This window comes from Nycticebus coucang, chromosome 15 (assembly GCF_027406575.1).
Source record: "Nycticebus coucang isolate mNycCou1 chromosome 15, mNycCou1.pri, whole genome shotgun sequence".
NCBI lineage: Eukaryota > Metazoa > Chordata > Mammalia > Primates > Lorisidae > Nycticebus > Nycticebus coucang.
The window spans coordinates 84,244,132-84,264,517 of record NC_069794.1 but is presented as its reverse complement, the minus strand read 5'-3'; the positions used below and the strand labels follow the sequence as shown (position 1 = coordinate 84,264,517).

The 20,386-nt window shown below is 41.5% G+C and overlaps 1 long non-coding RNA gene across 1 annotated transcript; it reads left to right on the top strand.

Annotated features, from left to right (window-relative positions):
- The first annotated feature begins 6,184 nt into the window (after positions 1-6,184).
- LOC128566834 (uncharacterized) lies at positions 6,185-12,672 on the top strand. The gene is made up of 4 exons (XR_008374651.1): positions 6,185-6,456; positions 6,572-9,659; positions 9,736-9,819; positions 12,456-12,672. It is a non-coding gene; the product is annotated as an uncharacterized LOC128566834 (long non-coding RNA).
- The last annotated feature ends 7,714 nt before the right edge of the window (positions 12,673-20,386 follow it).

The following is a 20,386-nucleotide window of genomic DNA, read 5'->3' as shown; positions in this document are numbered from 1 at the left end:
ATTATTGCTTGCTTAATGTGGCCATTCTTGCAGAAATTACTTTCCCATAATCAGCCATCTCTACAGGAACAGAGCAGTTCTCAGCAGCATATGGAATGCAGTTTCTGAGAAACCTAAAAATTCAGAAAGCCTGGATTTTTTTCCAGAAGACAAGCTATGAAACCTTTGTTCTCAAACATCATTCTATTTGAAACCTGCCCCTTTCCACACTAGTATATCAAAGTAATTCTATAAATTGTTTTCTGTTTCTAATACCAAAAAAAAAAAAAAAAGCCTTACCTCACCTAAGGATCTCAGCAAGCTGAGTGTGCCACACTAGACCTCTCCTCCCCACTTAGCTTTGAGAGTGCTGAGCTTCCATTCACAGTCTGTATCAAGGGTCCTTTAAAAGGTACACTTGCTTTAAGGGTTAATTAACATAACAATGGATCTAAACTAACCGTGTGACTTATCAATAAGGAGAGATGGTGGATCTTCCAAGACCCCAAGACTTTTGTCTGGGAGTAAACAGATTATGGCCCTGGAGGAGGAGGAATAACCCCAAAGGGGAGAGAATGGGGGAAGAGGTCTGAGTGTGAGGCAGGGCTGTGTTTGCAGCAGCCTGGAGTAGTCGGCTCCACCCTTTAAAGGTGGAGGAAGATCCAGTCTCCTGGTTTTATTGGCATTTCCCATGACCAGTTATCACACAAAGCCTTTCACAGATTCCTACATCTCTCTTTTTTTTTTTTTTTTTTTGAAGCAGAGTTTCCCTTGGTCACTCTTAGTAAAGTGTCTTGACATCACAGCTCACAGCAACCTCAAACTCCTGGGCTCAAGCGATCCTCTTGCCTCAGCCTCCCCAGTAGCTGGGACTTCAGGCACCCACCACAACACTAGGCTATTTTTAGAGACGGTCTGGCTTTGGCTCAGGCTGGGCTTGAACCTATGAGCTCAGGGCATTCTACCCAGAGTGCTGGGATTATATGCATCTCTTCTTAATATGCTAAAACTCCAGGAATTAAGAGAAATGTGATACAGCTACACACATACTCTTTCCCCTCTCCCCTCTCTCCTCCTAAGACAAGACAGTAAGGATCTGGCTAGCCCACCCCCTGAGAAGTTTGTGCCAGAAAACCCCAACTGGATGGGCAAGCTGTGGAATGTGCCAACCTCCTATAGCCCCATACAAAGGGGTCTCTAATTGCCACCCAGATGCAGAAGCCGTCTTGGCACTGCCCAGGAAGATCACCTTTCAATAAACCTGGCCTGAACATCTCTACGGCAACTTCCTCTCTGGGCACCATTAATTACACCTTTCAGAAGTTCACTTGTATAGATCGGTGGGTTTTGTTTAATTAAAATATTTACAAATAACAGAGCTGGTACGCAAAATGCCTGTACCGGGTTCTCTCTCTTTCTGTGGCAAGAACACAACTCAACAAACAGAGCAATGAAGGCCATGGGGCTCCTGGAGTGTTTATTTAACAGGCTGGAATGATGAAAAAAAAACAAAGAAAAAAAAAAAACTGTCCCCAGTGTGCTCCCCCTGTTGCCAGCAGGAGACAGTAACTGCAGAATAATTGAGTAAGTCAGCTCTTAGGAACAAGTGATCTGATAGCTTTCCTCTTGGCGGCCCAGCATTCCTCCAGTTTTTAGAGTCCATGAAGAGGACAGAGACAAGTACTCTGCTATACACACAGGCTGACTTTTTAAATAACTCAGTTCCCTCCATCTCTCTCTCTCTCTGTTCTTTCTAAACCACCCTAAGGGCCCTGTGTTAGCAACCTTGTGTTGTAGACAAATGCACACACTCACACATAGCTGTGTATTTCAGCGTCTATGTAAACAGACTTCTGTCATTGTTTATTAGTGTTATTCACAGAAATGCGGTGTTATACATCTCTGCAGATAGATTTGCTTACTTAGTAATAACCATGGCCCTCCTAAGTGAACTGTTTTTTCTATAATTTATTCTTTTTAATGACTGCTTAATATTTTATAATATTGATTCAATGCTCCCCTACTTATAAAGATTCACCTTGTTTCAGAATTTTAACTATATGAATAATGCTGCAACAAACATTGTACGTATAGTCTTATTAAATTATACCCTTATGTCTTTAGAATGACTTGCCAGGCTTGAGACTGGTTAATCAAAGTGTGTGTGAATTTTATTTTTACAAGTGGATTTTTATTTTTTTAAATGGCATGCTGCAATTTAAGAATTCGTATTTCTTAATGGTTTTAAGAATTCATATTTCATTTGCAGAGAATGAAAATACCTTTTTATCTGTATCCTTACCTCTAAAGAGAGTGAGAGTGTTATTCTACTAGGTCACTAAACATGAAATGTCCAATTTCAAATCAAAAGTTTAGTTTATTATACCTCAAACAGGAAGCAGTGCAATTAATCAAAGTGTGCACCCAAACTATGGACACAGTTCTGCCATCTGAATGGTAGCTGTGTCCGCCAGCAGCAAAGAAGCCTGAAGAGCGAGGGTGATGAAATCATGAAATGTGTCTTCCTCAGCTTGCTGAGAATTGAATATTTTTTCTTGCAAAACAGTGGTCTGGAGGAAGGCTGGAAGAAGTGGTAGTCAGTTGGTACAAGGTCTGGTAAATACAGTGGATGACAGAGCGTGTCCATGTCCAGCCTCTGTAGCACTGTCTGTGTGATACGTGGTTGAGCCATGTCTTGCAAGAGGATTGGCCTGTCTCTGTTGACCAATCTCTGCTACTTAATCGCAAGCATCCCCATCACGTCACCCACTTGGTTGCCATGATCATCTGCTATAACCCATTGACCAGGTTTCGTGAAGCCTTAGCGTCCAGCAACACTGGACCACCAAGCAGACACCATTAGCTTTTTTTTAAATGAATATTCAGTTTGGGACTGTGTTTCGGCCCTTTGTCTTTATCCAACCATTTTGTCAAACACTTGTGATTATCAAAAAGAATCCATTTTTCATCACACCTGACAATACAGTATAAAAATGGTTCACTTTCATATTGTGATGGCAAAGGAAAACAACCTTTGAGACAATTTCTTCTCTGATGCTCATATATTTTTTTCATTATTGTTTTGTTTTTATTAAATCATAACTGTGTACATTCATGCCTTTATGGCTTCCAGTGTACTGATTTGATATACACTGTGAAATGCTTACGTGGAACTAAGTAACACATCCATCACAATTATACTTTTTTCTTAATGGTTTTGAAATGTACCATTGCATCATGCACGTTAGGTGAGGTCCCCCCAAATACTCTCCCTCCTCCCACCCCCTTCCTCCTCTCCTTTCTGTCTCCTCTTCCCTTCTACTTTCTGGACTATAGTTATGTTTGATGCTCGTTTAATTCATGTGGAACCTATCTGCCCAACTTCTTTACCTTGCCAATTTGCTTCAAACTGTCCAATATTGTTGTCATAGCAGCGTCAGATCTTGTAGTGAATTCACGTGTAGTGTGAAATGGATTTGCTTCCACTACAGCTTTCAGTTTGTCATTATCCACCTCCGTCTCAGGTTTCCCATGTGGCTCACTTTCAAAATTAAAATCACGGGAACAGAAATTCTCAAACCATTCCTGGACAGTGAGTTCATTAAACGCATTCATTACACACATCCTTCCCAAACACTTTGTTGATATTTGGAGCCATCTGGGCTACTTTGGATCCATGACAGAACTCATATTTGAAAATATCATGAACTTTTGACTTACCTATGGTTTCACAAAAATTGCTCTAAAAATGGTTTTGAAAGGTAATCATAAGCCAAAATGTATGTTTGAAAGAATGAGAAGGTGCCTTCACAATAAAAGTAAAACAAGAAGTGTCAGAGTGAAATGTCAAGGATATCAAGCTTAGTACTCAAGGAAATCAGACATTCCATACTTAATAAGCTAATGTTTTGCTGTTAATTACATGGTTATAAAAGGATACTGTAATATTACTTTAATTCGCATTTCCTTGATTACCAATAATTTTTAGTATCCGTATGTTCCACTTTGGGTAAATTATCCAACTGTGTCTAGTTTCTATCATTTGCTGCCCCTTACCAAGAACTCTCAAGTTAACCCTATTTACTTTTGTCTATCATCTGAGATAAGAATACACTGTTAATATATTTCGGATGGACCTTGTTTCAATCTTTTATAGTTTTTGGTTTCTTATCTTGGCTAAGAAGTCTCCACAAATCCTAAACTGTATGTATAGCTTTCTATATTTTATTCTATAAATTAATCAATTTATTCATTTATCTATTTACTAATTTTTACAATGAAGTCTTCAGTAACCCAGAATTTATTTTTCTATATTCTGAGAGAGAAGTGCCCATTTCTATTCCCTTCTGGATGGATAGTACATTGAGCCAACACCTTCCTTCTCACACTGAATTGAAATTGCAACTTCATAATATATTAAAATAGCACATATTTTGGGACCCATATCTATTATTTGCTATTCAGTCCCTCTAATATTTATTTATTTATTTCAAAAATCAGTGCTTTATTTATTTGATTATAGTGACTTTGCAGTATATTTAATATCTGCACTCACTATTCTTTTCATATATTTTATTATTAGGCATTTTATTTTTTCACATAAGCTTTAAGGTCTTTTTTTTTTTTTTTTTTTTCAGACAATCTCACTCTGTCACCCTGGGTAGAGTGCCATGGTGTCATCATAGCTCACAGTAATCTCAAACTTGTGAGCTCAAGCAATCCTCTTGCTTCAGCCTCCTGAGTAGCTGGGACTACAGGCAGCCCCCACAATGACCAGCTAGTTTTTCTATTTCCAGAAGAGACAGCGTCTCACTCTTGCTCAGGCTGGCTTGAACTCCTGCGCTCAAGCAATCCACCCACCTCAGCCTCTCAGAGTGCTAGGAACTACCATGCCTGCCTTCATATTAATTTTAAATGTGATTCTAATTGGAATTGCAATATATATATTAGTATATAAGTAATACATACCCATGTAAATAGTGAATGTTGAGAGATGTAAGATTTTCATTATTTTCATTCTACACACTTAAGAACTTAGTACCTTTGAGAACTTAGTACGATTTCCCATTTGTCTGAGTCCAGTTATCAGGATTTTACTGTTTTCTTCACGTATTTTACTGCATTTTATTATAATCACAAGTTGTTTTTTTCTCATTTCCATGTTTAGATGGTTTTTGCTATTGATTGTTATGTATATATATTTTATATCTCTTCACTTTATCAAATTTCTTATTAATTTAAGTTTTTTTCTTAAGTCTGTTGGTTTTTCAGGAATATAATAATATTATCAACAAAAAGAATTGTATTATTTCTTTTCCAATGTTTATACAAATCATTACTTTTAATTTAATTTTAGGGACAAGGGTCTCACTGTGTTGTCCAGATTTCACTTAAACTTCTGAATTCAAGGGATTCCTCTGACCTCAGTCTCCCTAGTAGCTGGGACTGCAGGTGTGCACCATCATGCCTGGCTTATACAAATTATTTTACTTCCTTTTCTTATCACATTTGGTAGACCCTTTAAGACAAGAATAATGGTAAGATCAAGCAATCTTACCTAGTTCCTGATCATAATGAAGTGATTTCAGTGTTTTGCTGTTTAGAATAATGTTTGCTTATTTTGGAAGTTTTTGTCATATTTTAAAGGGCTCCTCCTATACATATTTTTATAAAGTTGTTATTAAGACTAGCTGCCGAATTTTTATCAAAATTAGTTTTCAACATCTATTGCCATGTTCATTTTGCTGCTTTAATATATTGATTTAATAAATCATATTGCTGGATTTCCTGAAACTCCACCTTTGCATTCTTGCAGTAAACTCAACTTGGCCATAATGTATTAGTCTGTTAATGCATTTTGGGGATTGTTCAAGCTAAAATTATATCTAGAGTTTTCTGTGTCTAATAAGTGATATCGATCCTTTTGTATTACCTTTATCAGGTTTTAGTAATAAAATTGGACTTAGAAATATAATTATATCTTTTCCATCTTATTTTATAGTCTTAAATAGTTTAAATCACATCAGATTTGCTTGTTCTTTAAGGTTAAATAATGTTCAGCTATGAAATGATCAAATCCTGTTTGCTTGTTCAATAATATATTTTAACCGCTTTTCTGATCTCTCCTACAGTACTTTTACTATTCAAATATTCTACTTCTTCATTTTAATAATTTATATTTCCCTAGGAGATTATCAATGTTTTTCTAGGTTTGCAAATTATTTAAAGTTTTTCATGTGGTCAAGTATATGAGAGCAATTATTTATGTAAATATTACCCAAACATAAAAAACTTGCATATTCTGTAAGGATTCTAAATAAATACATTTGAATTAAGTAAACAGAAATTTAGTGAATCTACCTTGAACAAAACATTCACTATGGCTCAGGATGAATAGGTCAACTTTCCATCTGTCTCCCTGGGCCCATCACTAAACTGTTCTGTAATGGTGTTCACCACACCTGACCCACTGGCTGGGTAATTCCTATTCAGGCTAGGCTTTCTTTTTTTTTTTTGTGGTTTTTGGCCAGGGCTGGGTTTGAACCCACCACCTCCGGCATATGGGACCGGCACCCTACTCCTTGAGCCACAGGCGCCGCCCAGGCTAGGCTTTCTTTTTGACGTCACTTTCCACAGGAAATCTTCCTTGATGCCTTAGACTTGGTTGGGGAACCATGTTAGAATGCACAGAACTTTTTCTTGTTGGCGCTTTTCACATTTGTAATTATAAAGTTATTTGTACAAGTAATAGAGTAATTTCTCACTATCACATAGGCTCTGTGGATGGGACAGGGTCTGCTTTATCTTGGTTTCTCTAAACATAGCTGAGCATAGTACATCCCTGGTACGTAGTGGGCGATCAATAAATATTTTTATATGAATGAATAAATGAATAAACACATAGTCTGTTAAGTAGAGGAAATATACATTGAAGAACTGTCTCTGGCAATTTTCCACCATGTGGTTGGAAAGCCAGCCTACCACATCAAAGACTGCTGAAACAGACATGCAAGAGAAAAGCCAAGTTGACGCATGGAAAAAAAACAAGATTTCCTGGCTCCCAAGAGCCTATCAGTCCCTCTTCAAAGTTGCAATCAGAGGCTCAATTTTATCCCATTGCTTGGGTTTGATAAGACCCACTCTAGCTTTATAATTTCAATTTTCGTTGAAGCTAAAAACAGTGGCAGATTTCTTTAGCTTTTATCTAATAATCCTTTTTTGTTCTAGGTGCCCATCTGGGACACCACATTACAATTGGTTGCCATCCCCTTCAGGTTTCTCTTCCTCGGACACATTTCTAGACAGGCTTCTCTAGTTTGGGATGATTTCATTGTATTTTTTGTGCTTTCTTTTATTTTGTCTAATTTTACATTTGCTTTGTGTTCGCTTTGATTTACTTTGTTATCCACTCTTTTCCCTTTTGATTTTTTTTTTTTTGCTCGCTCTCTTAAGTTTCTTTTTATTATCTTTTCCCTTCTATTGATACTGTTATAATTTTCTGTCCCATAAACAAGAAAACACGTATTTCTGTCATTTTTAAAACTAAACAAGGTACATTACAATTTACTTCCTTTGCCAAGGTAGCCTAAGGAGATTAGTCTTTTAGAACACTTTTTTTTTTTGAGACAGAGTCTCATTATGTCACCCTTGGTAGAGTGTGGTGGCGTCACAGCTCACAGCAATCTCAAACTCTTGGGCTTAAGCGATTCTCTTGCCTCAGCCTCCCAAATAGCTGAGACTACAGGTGCCCCCTACAACACCGGGCTATTTTTTTGTTGCAGTTGTCATTATTGTTTAGCTGGCCTGGGCTGGGTTCAAACCCACCACCGGCATATGAGGCTGGTGCTGTAACCACTGTGCTGCGGGCGCCGAGCCTAGAACACTCCTTTTAGCACCTCTATTCTTCTCAACTCTACCTCTATCTAGACCAAGAAAAAAACTTTTTAAATGTTTTGGCTTCATTTCATTTCTCTTACCCCTAACGTCTAGGTTTTTCTAAAATGGCTTTTAGAAGGTTTTTCATTCCAGATTATTATTAGAACTGGTTTTTACTGGTTTCAGATCTCTCGCTGGGCTCTGTGGCTGTCACTGGATTTACGTGTCCGTCTATCATGGGACTCGTTCCTTTGCTCCCTCCTGCGCTCCCATCTTTGAGGGTGCTGCGGTGTAGTTACGATGCTGTTTGGCCACAGTGTTTATTTTCCTCCTCCCTTCTGCTTGGAGCATGAGGAATAGTTTCAGTGTGCACATTCGAGGTGCAGCTTCCTCTAGAGGCGTGAGCGACATACTGTCTACATCACAGCACACCCATGCTTGTGTCCTCCGCCCAGAAAGGCCAGTGGCATCCTGAGTGGTTCAGGGAGCTGAGGCAGCAGTGCTTTTCTCTAGGTCTGCATCGTCTATTCGAGGCCTTGCACGAGAAACACTGAGTGACAGTCCTAGTCTTTAGATGACTGGCTATTACTGTCTGGAAATGTGCCACATTTTCTCTTCATTCTTAAAATTAAAACATCCCCCAGACTGGCTTCCATGACTGTGTGTTTGTTTGTTTGTTTTGTTTTTTTATTTCTTATCATCCCTTCTGCTTGGAACGGGATGACTAGTTTCGATGTGCACTTTCAGGTTGTCGGGCTATTCTTCATCTTGTTGACATTTTCTTTTTCTCCTGTGTGGATTTTCTTTCATTCGCTTTGGCTTGTCCTCCAAATGCCTAGTGTGGTCTATCATGACAGTCTTCTCCTTGTATTTTACCTCCAGTTGAGATTCTAGGCCAGTAAGGCAGGTCTTGTCAGTGACTGCCACTCTGTTTAAGTTCATTTACTGGCATTTTCAGTATAGAAATCATGCAAGAAGTCTTTGAAAAGTGTAACTGACTACTCTCAGATATGTCTACATTCCGTTTAAGTTTCAATCAGTTTGTTAATGGACTTCGCCTGTGTGTTTTTCCTCTTTCAGGCTCCTCACCCCCAACACTGGGGCTCCGCTCCTGCCGTGGGAATCCTCCAAAGGATTGCAGGGAACAGTGCTTCTCAAATGTGGTCTGCAGAGCCCCGGAGGTCCCTGAGACTCTTTCCTGGAGTCTACAAGATCAAACTACTTTCATGGTAATACTAACATGTTATTTGCCTTTTTCTCCAATGACACAAAAGCAATAGTAGGTAAAACTGCTGGTTTCTTAGCACAAATCAAAGCAGCGTAGCCAAAACATACCAGTTGTCATTGTAGCCTCACAACCACATATGGAGAAAGCGGAGGATTAAAGCCTTGCGTAGTTTGTAAAGGTCACTGGGATAAAAGGCAAAGCTGGGCTCCCCTCCAGCGTCAGGGATACCAGGCTGTTCTGCAATCCCTCAAAAACCAGCTCCAATTCTGGAGAAAGAAAACAGGATGAAAGTAAAAATACTCATAAAACATACCAATACTTTTTACAAGAGTGAGGGCTGAGGAGAAGAAAAATCTTTTTTCCTCACTTTTCCTTCATCTTTAATGTCATCCAACACCTCACGTGCTACTTTGGCAACTAGGAAAGAAGCTCATCCTGTTCCCAAACCCAGGCATGACCTGGCCAAAGTGCTCAGAGGCGGCACTTGCTCCTTCTGATCCAAGCCCCGTTCTTCACCCCACCCTGGGTTTTCTCCTCTGCTACCATGTCTGTGTTTTTCGTCAGGATAAAAAAGCAGGTGTGGACTCTCAGAAGAGAACCAAATCCTCCTTTTTTCTTCCAGCAAAACAATTTCCTTTTGTTTTTTTATCCAGGACTGGATGCATAATTTGAAGGATCCAAAGCAAAATGAAAATGAAGACCTCTTATTTTAAAAACAGGAGAAAGTACTATCAAAGGTAATGAAATATAAAGATTTTTAAAAATATCTTGGTGCTTATAAAAAATAAAATAGGGGTAATAGTGATGCACAAATAGCAATGTGAACATAGAGTTTGGCAAGATAATATTTTGATGTCAATTTTATAGCATGAAATAAATGATAATAGTTTACTAATATAATGTCTTGATTGATGATAAGATTTGGGGGGCTCATGTCTCTAGAAACTTATTAGCTCATCAAAATCTATACTTTCAGTCACTTTATTTTAAGTATATACACATAACTGAAAGCAATATCAGTCACTCCTGAAAACGGAAGATTACAAATAACTTTTAGTAATTTTTAATTTGGGGAAGGGTCCTTCCCCAAATTAAAAGTATTAATTTACTGTTACTAGAGCTATTAAAAGTATTTTTAATATGTTAATGCATTTATGGGGTACAATGTGCTGATTTCATTTACAATTTGGAATGCTTACATCACATTAGTTAATATATCCCTCACCTCATTTACTTACTGTGTTAAGACATTTATACTCTGTAAATAGATCCTACATGTACCCTTGCAATATGCACCATAGGTGTGGTCCCACCATTCACCCTTCCTCCATCTGACCTCCCCCTTCCCTTCCTATCCCCTCTTCCTCTCTCCTTCATCCTGGGACATAGTTGTGATCTATTTTCATATGAAAGTGTGAGTGATTGTAAATTGGTTTCATAATAGTACTGAGTATATTGGATATTTTTTCTTCCATTCTTGAGACACTTTACCAAGTAGGATATGTTCTAGCTCCATCCATGTAAACATAAAAGAGGTAAAGTCTCCCACATATAACACAATGTGTTAATCCATTCATGGGTTGATGGGCATTTTGGAGCTGGTGCAGTGGCTCGCACCTGTAATCCTAGCACTCTGGAAGGCTGAGACAGGAAGATTGCCTGAGCAAGAGCAAGGCCCTATCTCTACTAAAAATGGAAAAATTAGCTAGGCATTGTGATGGACGCCTGTAGTCCCAGCTACCCGGGAGGCTGAAGCAAGAGGATCACGTGAGCCCAAGAGTTTGAGGTTTCTGTAAGCCAAGACGCCACGACACTCTACCAAGGGTGAACAAGTGAGAATCTATCTCAAAAAAAAAAAAAAAAAAGAGTATTTTAGGATTATCTTCAGAAATTATATGGTGATAAATTTCTGATAAATTATATCAAATATAAATTTCATTGCACCATTGCACCTAGAACTGATGATTCTCACAGAACGATTTCCCTAAAAGTTTCAGATGCAAATTGGTTTTATGTAAGTATGAAGTTAACTTTCTTTTTTTTTCTTTATTTTTTGAGACAGTCTTAACTTTGTCACCCTCAGGAGAGTGCCACAGTGTCATAGCTCACAGCAACCTCAAACTCTTGGCCTTAATTGATCCTCTTGCCTCAGCCTCCTGAATAGTTGGGACTATAGGTTCCCACCACAACACCTGGCTATTTTTTAGAGATGTGATCTCACTCTTGCTCAGGATGGTCTCCAACTCTTGAGCTCAGGCAATCTACACGCCTTAGCCTCCCAGAGTGCTAGGATTACAGGTGTGAGCCACCAAACTTGGCCTGAAGTTAACTTTCAATGTGACTTGGTAGTGTCATTTTAATATTGCCTCTGGAATTTTCTATAATTTGTGCAACTGCCATCAGCCCTGCCGCTACTGCTACTATGGCAAATCTTGGCCTGATCACCTCTCAAAAGAACCACCTTACCTGGATGTCCCTGAGGCCACACATGAGACTGAGCAGACCGCTGAGCGTGCACACTGCCCACTGTGCCCTGCCTGCTACGAGGACACGGCAATCCCCGTGTGCACTGCTGCCTGGCATGTCCCCTCTGTCCAGGTGTGTGCCCCAGTGGCCCATCAGATAGCATCACAAAACACAAGTGCAACGAAAACATTAAGAATTTCAAGATAGTTGCACAACATTAATATAAGCACAGGTCCCTGGTTGTTGGTCCAATGAAACTGCCAGGAAGCCAGCCCTTCCTAGGGACAGAATACAGTAATGGGAATTTCTGATATCACACTCACTAGTGGTTTGGATTAGAGTGTTTAATGTACTTTTTATCGCCAGTCAAGTAATTTGTCTTATAAATCTGCCATTTATAGTCTCCCCTTGTAGACATGGTAAAGGCTTCATGCAGCTCTCGAAGCCAGCAATGTGTCTCTTCTCCTGAAAAATCAGTGGCTAATTTTTCTAGCAAACCAATGTGAACCTAACCTGAATAGTCACTAATGACTTTCTGAGCCCCTAACTTTCTCGAGGAGTTGGTATCTCAGGCACAGAGAAGCACTGGACTCACCCAGCCGCTGAAAACATCAGGGCCATAAATGCAGGTCATGGCATAATTAAAAGACTGCGAGTTCTGGAGCAATCCTGCCTATTCAAATCCCATTTCTGCCTCCCCTTTCCTGCCATAAGCCCTTAGCATAAGCTCTGGTTTCCATATGTCCCTCCGAAATTCAGGTGTTGATGTGATAGTATTAAGAGGTGGGAACTTTAAGAGGTGATTAGGCCATAAGGGCTCCTTCTTTGCTAATAGGATTAAGGCCCTTTTAAGACAGGCTTGTAGGCATTCAGCTAGATCCATCTCTCGCCCTCTGCCTTCTACCAGGTGAGAACGCAGCAAGAAGGCCCTCACAAGATGCTGGTGCCTTGATCCTGGACTTCCAGCCTCCAGAACTATAAAGTCCTATTCTTTAAAAATGACCCAGTCTGTATATTCTGTTACAGCAACACAAATAAATGGACTAAGACAGCTCATTGTTAACCTCCGTATACCTGTTTTCTCATCTTTAAAATGGGGACCATGGCATACCTTCAAGATAGGGTTCAATAAACATTTATTGCTGTGCAATTCTAAATAAATGGGGTTCCGTCTCTTAGCTTCCAGCAGTGACATTCTAAAGACCAACATAAATTCTTTTCTGTGAAATGGAGAAGATGTTCACTACTGCTTTCTGAAGGGGTCTACGAGTCAGTAGAAATGAGAATCCAACTGAACAAGGCCACTGAAAATGTGCAGTTGGGTGGAGGCTGCAGGATCAGTGAGGATGTGTGTGTGTGTGTGTGTGTGTGTATTTATGCAAGTGTCCCTAGGTCTGCACATTGATCTGCCGTGTACTTACTTAAAAGAAGGTCCTGAGTGTCCATGCATGTCACCAAGAAAGACATGTGGCTTTCATTTGATCGTGGGCATTGCTTCCTCTTGTTTATGTGGCGGCTGTCAGCGGAGCTCCAGGGAAACAGCACAGTACAGAACGAAGCCCCTCCTCTTCCCCACACAAGACAAAGAACAGGCATTTATTGAAGTGTTTTGTTCTGTTCTAAGAGGGATGAGTCTTTTCAAACCTTCCTTATGTTTGATCATGAACGTGAAGTAGCAGCAACAGCAAGGTTCTGTAAAAAAGGAACTGAGAATTTAAAAAGAAATTCGCAGGAAAGTTTCATCGGCTTTGCTAGTATGGACTAAAAGGTGAACTAGGTTTAATTTATCAGCACTACATGCCAATAGGCAGGCGTGTTAAAATTTCTTCCTTGATAGACTTTATAAAATATAAGTGTGACATGTTAAAGGAAATGAAATCACCAGACATGATAAAGTTATAACATTTCATTAAATTCTCCCATGAGATTTGTGTTATAGAAGATCAGCAGGTGTCACAGCCACTAAATGGTCACCAAATTTGTGTCCTTCCCAGTACCCATCCCCAGAGGAGGGTTGGCTGTCCAAAGTTGCCCCAGACGATGCTTGTTTCACTTTTTGTCTTCACTGCTAGCTGTATTGGCGTTCAAGGACAAGCCGAACAAGGGAAAGAGGAACTTTTTTGAGATTTCCCAAAAGAAGGAATGTTACACAGGGAACTGGTTAGAGGGGTGAGTAACAGATGAGCCGAGAAGCCAACAGGGGATGGTGAAGAGACGGCAGGTAGAGACAGCAGGAAGCTGCCACCTCCCCTGGGGTACAGGGTAAAGGAAGTTGTGTCACTGGGCCTTGTGGACCAGGGTCACCTGGAGAGGCTGGCAGGCCCCTCCAGTGAGTCTGGATTCATGAAAAACATTCCAGACAGCATCTCAGAACAGTAAATTGTAATCCTAGCCATGGGGGGTTGTAAAAGCTCCCAGGTGATCCTTAAGTCTAGCCAGGACTGAGAACCACTGCTCAAGGGGTCTAGCCAGAAACTGCATTCCTACTTTGACTCTGGCCCAGACCCAGCAAATGTGGGAGAAGAACTATGTACATACCATCACTTGAAGTCTGGAGGCAGAGTCAACAGATACAGATAGATCAGACAGCCAACCCCATGTCAGCAAACTTTGAAGAAACATCTGAGAACCAGATTTGACTCATAGAACTTTTATTCACAGGTAATTTCTTAGTAATTGTTCTTTTAAAAAAAATACTATTTTAAGTAGGCATATTTTGCGTAATGTATGTTGAAAAGCATGATTAAATATCACAGTGTATGCCAATTACATAAAGTATTATCTAGCACAATAGATGAAAAAGCCCTTTCAAATACCTATAAATTGACTAGACTAGGCTATCCTGTTTAATAACTTCATCAACTTGCACGTATTAAGTGTGCTCTAATTATTTGTTGAATGAAATGATCATCAAAGGAAGATTAATGTTCATTGTGATATTATTGTATTTTAATTCGTTGAAAATGGATAATCTATGATGATATATATAATGACTCTTTTAACGAGAAGCACACATCTTAATATGATCTTGTTTTAAATGAGTGGGAAGGCATTTCAAGATTCTGTACAGCCCTAGGGGAATCACCATGAACACCAATTACCATCATGACTGTTGTGAAAGAGTAGTCGGACTGGCAAAATGCCAGATAGTAGAGTTCAATTGAGCCCCAGGTAACCAGAAAAACAGTTAACTCCTTTTGAAGAACCACCTGTAATACGTTTCTGTGCCCTTTTCATTAGGCATGTATTCATACAAGAAATGGTTATTGGGCAATTAATATTTGTCCTGGGGAATACAAGACAGATGAGGTCCCCCGCCTTGGAGCACTTTATAATTGAATGGAAGAGAATAAACAATCATGCCGGTGCCCCTGGCAGGTGGCAGGTGCTCATTCTGATGTTCAGCAACGTTTGGGGATGACCAGATCACGGGACATGAGGAGGAAGGCTCGAGAGCAAATGCCAGCTGAGCGTAGGAAGAACAGATACTCATTAGAAGCGCTGGAAGAGGGAAGTGACCCTTGATGTGCAGGAAGAACACAAACCAGAAGACTAGTTAGGAATTATGGGGAAAGTTCCTGTAAGCAAAGGGGCCAAAGAGGAAAATGGCAGCAAGAATCCAAGTGAAGGGTGGATGCTAGAGAACTGGATGAAAAGAAATTAGAAGATTTCACGCCCGAATATCACCGCTGTATCGACGCGAGTTGTTCTGGGGGGAAATAGGGAAACTGAAAGAAGAGTTAATTAGAAGAGAAAGACAACAACACATCTTCCCTTCAGACACGTCCGGTTGGAGGCTGGATAGACAGCTAACAGGCGACATCCACCACGAAGGCCCTGGAGGGCTCGCTCTCTGCGCACAGTCGTTTACTAGGACATTGGGGTTGGGCAGCCTATATCCAGAAGCAAAACACTCACTTGTCGCTCAGAGCCCACACTATTCTGAATAAAAGTGTGAATTCCTTGGTTAACACAGTATCTTTTCAGGCTTTCAAAAGTGGCAGTGCACGTCATCTTTATATCCTCCAGACAAGTGCTGATTTCCACTGAGCTTTAACAAATCACAGTGGTGATGAGAACGGGGTCCTGGCTTTACCCTGACGGAAGCTGGATTCAGTGGCCACCGCAGGAGCAGTGATGAACAGTGAAGGCCTGACTCGCACTCTGCAGGCCTGTGTGCTTCTCTGGCAAGGGCTGCAGACACAACTGAGCCAGAGGAGACCGTATATTGTTTGTGTCACAGCTGGGTTGGTAAGAGCCCCCCCAGTTTGCTTTATGAGCACATTTTTTTTTTTTTTTTTTTTTGTGGTTTTTGGCCGGGGCTGGGTTTGAACCTGCCGCCTCTGGCATATGGGACCGGCGCCCTACTCCTTGAGCCACAGGCGCCACCCTATGAGCACATTTTATTGACTCTTCTTCCTTTTTCCCTTTTTAGAGGTCCCAGAAGTGGATTCCTTGTGAGAAAGCCAGATAATAATAGTAACTTACATCTAGACAATGCTTTGATATTTCCAAAATACCCTCTCATATGACATTAACACATTGAAGCATTCCAAACACTGGGACATGGGTGCAATACAGACAGATGCACTGAACACAGAAAAGAAGTGACAATTAAACCCAGGTCTCTTGACCTCTCCAGGTGGGAAAGGGAAGGTCTATGGCAGTCTCAGAAGAACTCCTTCTAGGAATATGTTTTATTTTGTTTTGTTTTAAACTTCAAGCTGTCCAACCCAGCCAATCCTCTTTCAAGACTAGCTTCATTTCTCTTCTTTCAACATGTAAAATTTTAAAACAAACTACCCCTCAATCAGCCACACAGGGCCCTTAGCTCCCTGCTGCTCAATGCCTGGTCCCCAGGACAACAGCATCCGGGGTACTGTGGGAAGGTTGTTACAAATACAAGATCTCAGGCCCACCCCAATACCTGGTCCCCAGGACAACAGCATCCGGGGCACTGTGGGAAGGTTGTTACAAATACAAGACCTCAGGCCCACCCCAATACCTGGTCCCCAGGACAACAGCATCCGGGGCACTGTGGGAAGGTTATTACAAATACAAGATCTCGGGCCCACCCCAATGCCTGGTCCCCAGTACAACAGCATCCGGGGCACTGTGGGAAGGTTGTTACAAGACCTCAGGCCCACCCCAATACCTGGTCCCCAGGACAACAGCATCCGGGGCACTGTGGGAAGGTTATTACAAATACAAGATCTCAGGCCCACCCCAATGCCTGGTCCCCAGGACAACAGCATCTGGGCCACTGTGGGAAGGTTGTCACAAATGCAAGATCTCAGGCCCACCCCAGGCCTGCGGAGCCAGCATCAGCATTTGGCCAAGATCTCTGCGTGATTCGTATGTGCATCCACACTGGGGAGGCACCAATTTAGAGCAGGGAGTCTCAATTTCAGCTTCCCATGGCAATCACCTGGGAGCAGGATTCCCCAGCTGTCTTATTCTGGAGTTGTTTAAGGGTCCCAGGTGATTCTAATATGAAACCAAGGCGGAAACCCACTGGTCTTGATTAACTTCCTCTTTTTATAGACAAGACCAGTGAAGCCCAATGGGTTAGGACTTGCTCCAGGTTATAAACCAAGTTTGTAAGCAGACTAGAAAATGGAAGACCCCAATCTGGTGTGGGTAGGCCTCCACTGTATTGGAGGCCACTCTTTACAAAAATGTAGGGGCCGGGACTTCTGTTCCCACATTTGGAACCTGACATAATCCTCCCCTCCACCCCGAGCCATTCCCTTTCTGACCTGGGCATGTCTTACTTTCTGGATACCCTTGAATGCCTCTCCCACAGTCTATACTTTTATTTCCTCCCCCTGTCCACTGGGCCCACCCTCACAAGCCCTGAAATCACCCTGTTCAGCGTCCTTGCAAGCGCCCTTCCTGGCACCCTGGGTGGACTCAGGCCTGCACACCACCACCTCTAGCGGGAACGCTTCAGTCTTCCTGATGCAAACTGGAAAGGCTTCGGGCTAAGCCCCTGAATTCTGACCTCCAGTTTCTGCACTCCACATGCTGCATCTTCCTCTCCTCCTCCACTCACCAGATCTGTCTTGACCACGCTCTCACATAGTCCTGAGGGTCTCAATGAGCAGACAGTCAGGAATCACCTGTAAAAGCCCCTGGCCACCCATGGGTGCTGCCGCCATCTCCCCAAAGGGCACTTCAGAAAGTGGGGGCTGTGACTGAAAAGTCCAGTCACCCGTGTGTGGACAGCAGGCCCCGGGCAGCTGGGTCGGAGGCTCTGCTCCACTCAGGGCCTCCCTCTCGGCCGCAGCCCTCCACCTGCTCCCGGCCTCCCTCAGCCCCCTCCTCCCCTCCATCTGCGGTTCTTCTTGTCAGTACAACGGTGTGAGTAGCCCCCACTGTGTTTCTGTTTAGGTCAACTGTTAGGTCATGACGGGCACAAATAAAAGAAAGACATACCAATTTGGAATACGGCCTGGTTCATTTTCATCTTCTTTTTACTAATAAAATATTTCCACCTGACCCTTCAATACTCTAATTATATCCTTGTTTTGCTTCTCTCTGACTTACCACTACTGCCCCCTGTCTGTCTGAAATCTGGGCACTATTTACCAAAGGCTCATGGTAATAGTCTTTGGTAGCCCATAAAACTTGCCATCTAATAAGTTGGATATAAATTAGCCAAACCTTTGACTCACATGCAGTTGGAGATCAAAACCAGCTGAAATACCTGCTCAAGGCCATCAAGAGACAATAACTGCTACAATGTTAAAGGAAACTGAATTTTACAAACTGATCAAGTGATATTTTAAACAGAAAAAGGGTCAGCCTAAGGTAGCAATTTATTAAAAAGCAATGTTTCCCGGAAAGATAATTTCTACAAAAGAAAGTCATTTAACATTTATTAGTGTTGCCATATAATAAACATATGGAAATATTGTACTAAAATTAGAAACTCTACCCAATATTTTGGAATCTATAAAAAATTAATCAACCTTCAATTATTTACCAACTAAATAACAAATAAATGATCTTGTCTGTGTCATTAGCTTGTTTCAAAAAAGCAAATGGTACAGCAAAATAGATATAGAAATATCTTCTGCCAGAGGAGGCAGAGCAAGATGGCAGCCTAGTAGCAGCTGCCTTGCATCTGGGCACCGTGAGTCTGGGGAGATAGGACTCCAGGCATCTCTGGCTGGTGGGATCTGCCTATCATCACCCCTGTGAGGGTACAGGGAGTCAGCGAGAGACTTCTGGACCCCAAGAGGAGGACTAAAACAGTGGAAAAACGGCAAGTGGTCGCGTGTGTTCAATGCATCTAAACCCGCCCGCAACTGTAAGTTCAGTAGCAGCGAGACTGCAAACCAGAAAGACCTTACCTGTGAACTGTTTTTGTGTCTTTGGACTTGGCACTCAGTTGAACTGCCTTGGAGAGAGCCTGAGCGGGAGTGTGGAGAACTTTGGCCATTGTCTAGGAACCCAGTCTGAGCTGCTGAGCCAGACGGAGCTAATAGTGTTTGGCTGTGGGTCATAGGGAGCCATTGTGAGCGATCTGCCCCGGCAAGCTCCGCCCTCAGGGTCGCAGAGCTAGAATTGGGTGGGAGCTGGTAACCCAGCGACCAAGTAGCCTAAGGGTGGGGTCTGAGCCGCCTTGCAGCCCTAACCCTCAGGGGCAGAGTGAGACCAGTTTTGGCACACTGGGTAAGTGGATAGCCACTTCAGCAGTGATTCCAGCGACAAGCACTTTCCTGGGAAAGCTTCTGCTCAGCAAGTTTACAAGTTCAAAGTGCCTTTTAAGTGGGCTGAACAGAGATTTACGGTGTCTACCTGCTGGGCTTTGAGAAATCAGCAGCCTCCAGTCATATCACAACTGTGATTAACATCTCATACCCCAGAAGACCACACGTTGCCCAGACAATATTCAATAACATATACACACTGCTTTGTTTTTGGTTGTGTTTTTTTTTTATTTATTTTGATGTTGTTGATGTTGTTTTGTTTTTTAATTTCAACCTTTTCCATACAGATCCTTTTTCTTTCTCAATTTTTCTAGTTCAATTATAATTTCCCATTGCTGCCTTTTTCAATAACTAGAACTTCATTTTTGCTAGTGTTTCTACCGCTATTATTTGGTTTTTCACCCAATTTTATCCCTTAAAGTTATCTGTTTGCTTTTTTTGGTTTGATTTATAGCATTTTTGTCTTTCCTCTCTACTTGGTGGAGGTGGGGTACTGTGTCTGATCAGGTTAGCAAAGAGCTGCTGACCTCAAGGGAACCACCCAACTGGGCACCCCCAGAAGGTGGGATTTTTTAAGGTTGTGTCAAAGTACCCTACTGTACACCTATATTGCTCTGTCTCCCTCTTTCTGTGCCTCTCTTCTTTTTGTCAATATTCCTTTTACCCACCCCCTCTCCTTTCTCTATTTTTCTTTTTTTTTTCTTATCACTCGGTCCTCCTTTCTTTCATCCCCTTTTTTTTGCTCTTCAACTTTCTCACCCTTCTGGTGCTGTAACCCTTAGTCCACAGGCACGAGAACTTAAAAAGCAAGAGGAAGTAAAAGGAAAATTAGGGCAAGGAAACAGATAAAAGAAATCACATGAGGAAGAATCAGCAGAAAACTCCAGGCAACATGAAGAACCAGTCTAGAACAATCCCACCAAGGGACCATGAGGTAGCTACTGCAGAGGATTCCACCTATAAAGAAATGTTAGGAATGACAGAAAGGGAATTTAGAATAGACATGTTTAAAACAATGAAAGAAATCATGAAAACAATGAAGGAAACTGCTAATAAAGTGGAAAATAACCAAATGGAAATCCAAAAACAGAATCAAATCAGAGATGAACGATATGAAGAA